Genomic DNA, 6,848 nt, shown 5'->3' with positions numbered 1-6,848 from the left:
CTATGCATGCTATCTCTTTACTACGTGAATGCATTTAAAAATTCAATTACGTACCACAAGCATATCTAAAGCAATGTCATATAAACATTTTCCTAACCATATTCTTTCCCTAAAATATTAGTCTTATAAAACAGATAACTGCTTTGTAATTTTAACAGTACTTAATTTTCATATAGTTCTTTTAAAATTATGTATATTGGTTTTATATAGTTACTATGTTCACATTCTTCCTATAGAATCATTTGTGAAGGAAACTGAATAAAGAAATTATAAAAAAAACTATAGAATACATTTTGTTCTCATTTTAGACATTTAGAAATCCACATTTCGCTTTTTGAATACAAGTTAATCTACAATAAAACATAAATTTCTCACAGTATGATTCTAGAAGTATACTTACGTTAATCAATTACTTTTTAAGTAAAATAAGAGCAATGCCGAGTTTTACTTTTACATTTCTGTGTGAAGTTACTTATAGGTAAAAATACTGTGAACTGTAAAGTAATTTATTCTCGCGCTATTTTATTCGAATATATATATATAACACATTTTTTCTGAAGTCAATGTCTATTGACACGGTATGTTTTAAAAGCAACGAAAAATGTGTAAACTACCAGTACAATATGTAAACTAATTAAATAAAACCAATGCTACTTTGCAAAGAAACCTTTACACATTATAATATAGTGACATTTTATCCCATAAATGAAACAATAAACAATTTAATACCATTCTATTATAAAATATATTACCTTGTAGCTTGGTGTGCACATTATATTGTAGATGAAAGAAGAATTTCGCCAATAAATTTTGTAGAATAAAGACAAAAAGAACTATATAACAGAGGTACTTTAGAAAGCACAGAAGAAAATAAAACATTTGTTCTTATTGCGAAGGTTAACTGAAAATGTATATTATAAAATAAGTCCAAAATGAAACAGACGATGATTTGTATGTTTTAACGATTGCATGTCTAAGGATTAAAGATATTGCAGGAAAAATAATATAGCAACCAACGGCAGAAGAATTATATACTCAAACCATTTAACGTTATGTGAGTAAATCTGATGTCAAACCCTGGTATCTATTCTCTCTTGAAACATTACATCGTGAAAGACACAAGAGAACTGGTTATACGAAAACATTAGTTGTTATATAAAAAAGAAGCATTTAAACAAGCAAAAAGATATATATACTCATTTTCTAACTTTTTCACGTATAGAACTGAGAGAAAGACATCAAAATGCATGTGCATTGAAAGTCGTTCCGGATTTGATTAATTAATACTATGTTTTGTAGAACTGCGCCCCGGTGGAACAGCGTAAATCTACGGATTGACAACGCTTAAATTATGGGTTCGATTCCTCTTAGTGCATGAAGCAGAGAATCAGATGTGACTTTCCTATAAAACATTCACACGTACACTTTGGAGAATTAAATGTTATTGATATTGATTTCTTAAATATTTACTTTATTTTGTTATCTATACTTGAGTTAATCAAACTGGAAAACATTTAATTATTTTTGTTTATTTCTTAAATTTGTTCAAAATTATCGAAAGATACTTCGCCAGATGCCTTTAATTTTGAAATGATAGACTAAAAGCAATATAGACAATTCCTGTACTGTAATTTTTCAGTTTTATTATTCCATCTTTTATAGTCAAATGACTTATTGTCTAAATCTCTGGGGTACAAATATTGATGCTTCAAGACCCGTTAGGATTTTTAAAAAAGGGGCTATTGATGATCATACTGGGGCTTCTTCACCATGCAACTGGTATAAACAACTTCAAAAGATGTGACCTTTTTACTATTTACCAGGCCTGTGCCTATTGAATCATCTATGTAGCCAAATTGTTAAATCTTTCTAGGGAAAGTTTTTACTCTAACGTAAGCACAATGTATTTTTCTATTCAACAAGTGCAGCAGATCAAAGTTCAAAGTACTTTAACTATTTGGCACTGTTATTTTAAATCGAATGAACCTAAACATTTGGACTAAATCTAGTTTCAAGTTAATAGTTTTGAATTATGTTTTCAAATATTTTTCACATTTGGACTAACGATTGTACAAAACTCTTTTGTGTGTGCTTTGACTACTTATGCTACATGACTATAACCTTGTAAAATGAATAACAAGTACATAGATGTTTGTGTGTGACATTGCTTTCTAATGATCCATATAAAAGACATAACAAAATGTTTAATAAAATATTCAACTTAACATATTAAGCATTTTAATTGTCTATATTTATCCTTCCAATAATGTTAACAAAACATCAATTGTTATAGCGTTTGAGCTAGTGGTCAGTAAAAATTTGGTAGCATTGAATTGTCGGTTTATTTGCTTCGAAGTTCCACTTTATAGTTGGTTCAATGTACAAGATAAACCTGAATTTAAAGCAGTTCTTACTTACAAGTGTATAATATATAAATATTACGGTAGAAGTTACCATCGTAAAACTAAGAAAGAAGACTGAACCAGTTTACAGTAATATTTTTACACACATTTATTAAACCGCAATAAGAGTAATTTTACAGGAACAACATCTACACAATTATGAAGTAATATTCAGACAATCACAGAAATATTAAAAATTAATTGACCTAATCAGAATCAATATTTATTTAAATATAATATGCTTTAACAAGTCCAATTTCGCCGTCAGATACAATTCCAGTTGTTGTTTTTTTACCTTCACACACAATTCCAAGTTTTCCAAAAGCTTGAGCGAGATGACTATTGGTAGTTGGTTAGGTCTCTACAGAAGATACTAACCCCACACCGTCCTCAATGTCATTTGTATATTATTATAAAACTCTAGAATAATCTAAACTGTAAAAACTCCCAACCGTGAATGTCATCACATGCTCTCTGGAAAGTTCGATTCCAGTATGTTCGCTGACCTTCAACGTGCATTACAGAAAGTTTCGGCATTTTATATATTTCTAGGTCTGTGTCACGAACATTCAGAACATTTAATAATTATTCTGTAGTTGAGGAACATTTGATAAGAATCACTCTTATTAATTATGCTAAGAATTCTAACCAAGTTTATTTAGTTAGCTTTTAAATTCTGTCCAGATATTAGGTTCAGTATTAACAACAATAAAGTTTACTTCTAACTATTACAGTATTATTATTACTTATTATTAACAGTATTGCATAACACCTCCCCATTTAAAAGAGAAAAGTTTGAATACAGTGAAAACTTTATTATACATTTAGGAATTTTACAAAAGTGCATTTATAAACTCCTCCAAGCAATAACCTTGTTAGAGTTACACTTCAACCAGGTCTTGATAATAAAAAAAGGAATAATATTGTATTTGCCCTTAATAATAGATTTAACAGTCATTGATTCTTGCTTTTCATTTTGTGGATGAATTTCAAAGGATTGTGGTCGTAGAAAGCAATAACCGGTGTATACATTCAAATTTTAACAGCGCAAGACATTCTTTTTCAATAGTAGAATAATTTTGCTGGCGTTTACCATATTTCTTTGAAAAATAGCAAACTGGATAGTCAATATAATCATCATTTTCTTGTAACCTAACAACACTAATGCAAATATCACAAACATCTGCAACAAGTTTGAACTGCTTTGAAAACTCTGACGCTCTAAAACCTGTTGAATTCATTAAAAGGTCTTTGATACTTTTAAAAACATGTTTGCATTGATTATTCCACATAAATTTTGTGATTTCCTAATCAAGTAAGTCAGAGGTTGTACTAATTTTGAAAAAAAAATTGACAGAATTTCCTGTAATATGCAAAATATCTCATCAATTTTCTTTTGTTTCGTGGTATTCAAAAATGTATAGTAGTTTTCACTTTAGTCATGTAAGAAATTTTCTGACCTTGACATACTACATCTCATAAATATTCTACATTTACACGAAAAATTCAGTTTTTAAAATAATTTATAGTCAACTTAACCTTTTACAATCTTTCAAAAATTGTATGACGTTGTTGTACATTATTTCTCCAGTCATCGTTTGGTATAATGATATCATTAATGTAAGCGTTAAACCCTTCGAGCCCACCACCTACATTGTTGATCAAACGTTAAAATGTTGCTGGGACATTTTTCATACCAAATGGTATCACTTTTTACTAGAAAAATCTCATCAAGGGTCACAAAAGGTTACATTTTTAACTCTGCTTGTGAAAGGAGCTCGCCAGTATACTTTCAGTAAGTCAAACTTACTAACATACTTAGCGTGACTTATCTAGCCAATACAATCATCAATTTTAGGAATCGAATAAGAGACACTCTTAATTAACAGCATAAACCTTTCTGAAATCAGTACCAAACCTGTAAGAATTGTCTGATATTGTACTAAGACACATGGCAAACTTCATTCTCTATTACTTCGCTCAATGATGTTCGTCTCCAAAAATAGACAAGTCACTAGGGTAACAAGTATTTTAACAGTTTGAGAGTCATCTCTCTCAAATTTTCCTTTCAACAAACTGATACGACACAGATGTTTTTGTTTTCACACACCAACAGTTTTAACAATTTTATAATGGCTTGTAAGACATGACTTGGAACACGCAACAAGACAAGAACATTATAATCTGGATTAAAGACCTTTTTCTTTGCATGATTACATACACACGCTTCATTCTACTTTGGTTTTTCTTGATATTTTCTTGAGCAATCGCAAATGCTCTTCTGAACTTATGCCTAAAGCCTGACAAAAATCAAGCAGATTCACGGCGGTATCTCGACATAGCCAATTCTCTTTGAGCAGTTTGACCAAATAGAAATTCAACTAAGTAACTTTTAAGCAGCTTCTTGGGAGGCATACAGAAGAAAATAAACTTTTTCTTCCATTCTTTCCAAAATCTCTACCCATAAAAAAGCTCAACTATCAAAACTTATATGTACATTTCTGTTGGCCAATATTATTTTGCTCAAAGAAATCACACCTCCACATACTTTCTGATGTTCCAAACAATATGTCTGAATCATATATTTCAATGTCCAGTGGGAGTGTTCAAGATCTCCTTAGAATTCTGCATGACAACTAGTAAATTCGTATTGTTTGATCCACAACTAATACATGACATGCGGAAATAATCTTGACATAAATTTGACCCTCGATCAGTCTAAATTGACTTTGATTGGTCCACAAAGAAGGTGAAATATTTTGTCAAAGCCTTAATTATAGTGGTGGCTTTAACATTCCTCAAGAGTATTGCTTCGGAAAATTGTCTAGATACACACAGTAGGTACTAATTCCCTAACTTGGTTTAAGGAAGTGAGCCTACATAGTCCACAATAACCCTGCTAAATGGTTCATGCTGATAGGAAATGGGGTGGTGCGTAGGATATTTTTTATTTGGTTTGCTCTCTAATGAGCATATATGGCATAACCTGCAATATTCTGTCCCTTCCTTCTGGTCAATAGAAATGATTCAAAATTCTGCCACAGGTTTCTGTACTCCCAGGCGTCCAGCCATGAGTATGTCTTGGGTTAAGCTCGTAACTTCTTTATAATAAAGCTTCTGAACAACTATATAATGAATAATGTTCCATTTATCCCCACTAAGCAAAACAGATGACCTCTACTTTCGTGTTTATTAACACTCCATTATTAAGATAATACCATAAGGCAATGAGTTCTGACATAATTACTCAATTCAGGGTCTTTTTCATGTTCAGCAATAAGCTTAGTTTAGCTTAATAGTAATGCTTTAGAATCTATATTAAATGTATAGAGAGACCCTTTTGTGTCATTTGAAACCTCCTTATTGTTAGGCATAGGAGAAGTGAATTCATGTTCATTGATCTTACTGAATAATGTATTTTCTAGACTTTCATTTAAGTCAACTCTTTGGTCAACAGGTTTTATTTCATCAAGAGTCTCATTAACTGAGAAGTTTTCCTTATAGCTCATGCAGTATAAGCTTCCTGAAGCTCCTCATTTTCAAAATCATCCTCTTTGCAGAGCTCCAAGAACAAAATCAGTTCATGATAACTTTGTCTCCATCTAGGCCTTGGCCTAGCAACAATAAAACACACTCTACTGGAGTAGTTGGCCAGACACCAACCGTTACAGGCATGGAAACAATGGCTGAGCTCAAATATAAAACAGGGCAGGAAACATTTACAAATTTACAGCTGGATCCAGCTAAGGACTTGTCAGACAGTTGAGGAATACTATCTAGTAATAAAAATGAAAGGTTTCAGTATCTTTCAACATTTTAATGAGTTGTAAGTTGGCATAGTCACTTGCCAGTTACATAAATTATTCTGAGAATGAAATCTTATATTTCTTCATATATTGAAGCTCTAATCTTTTCACTTTTACTAGACTTTTAACACTTAATGGCTTAAAAGAGCTTTTCACCATAGTAAGGCTCAATTTCTTTCTGTCGGTTTTCTGAAGAACCTAACAATAAGATGTAATGTGCCATTTTTTCCTTACAGTATACACACACAGGTACATCTTTTGTTGGAGCCAATTTGCTTAACGAAGAAGAACCAGAATTGGAAAGCTGATTAGCATTCACCGATTCTGGCCTTAGTTTGAATTTGGAATGGGTAATCTGACGGAAAACCAATTGCTTAGTCCAATTCTAATTGTAAGCATGTTAAAATTTTGAGTACTTTTTCCTGAACTTAGTTTGTGTATAAGAGCATTGTCATCCGTCATTGTTGCTGATTAGCTTAAGTTTTCCAATTTGTACTCAAACAAGCATGTTATTATTTTCGAGTGAATACAAAGTTGAAATTCCTCTATTACAATAAGCTGCCTGAGCTGGCCAAAATATTTATCTATTTTCTAAGCCAATATCCATTTTACAAACAGCTTGTTTCTTCTCACCAGCAAA

The sequence above is a fragment of the Tachypleus tridentatus genome, chromosome 9 (assembly GCF_004210375.1).
Source record: "Tachypleus tridentatus isolate NWPU-2018 chromosome 9, ASM421037v1, whole genome shotgun sequence".
In the NCBI taxonomy this organism is placed as follows: domain Eukaryota; kingdom Metazoa; phylum Arthropoda; class Merostomata; order Xiphosura; family Limulidae; genus Tachypleus; species Tachypleus tridentatus.
Note: the sequence above shows the minus strand (reverse complement) of the source record.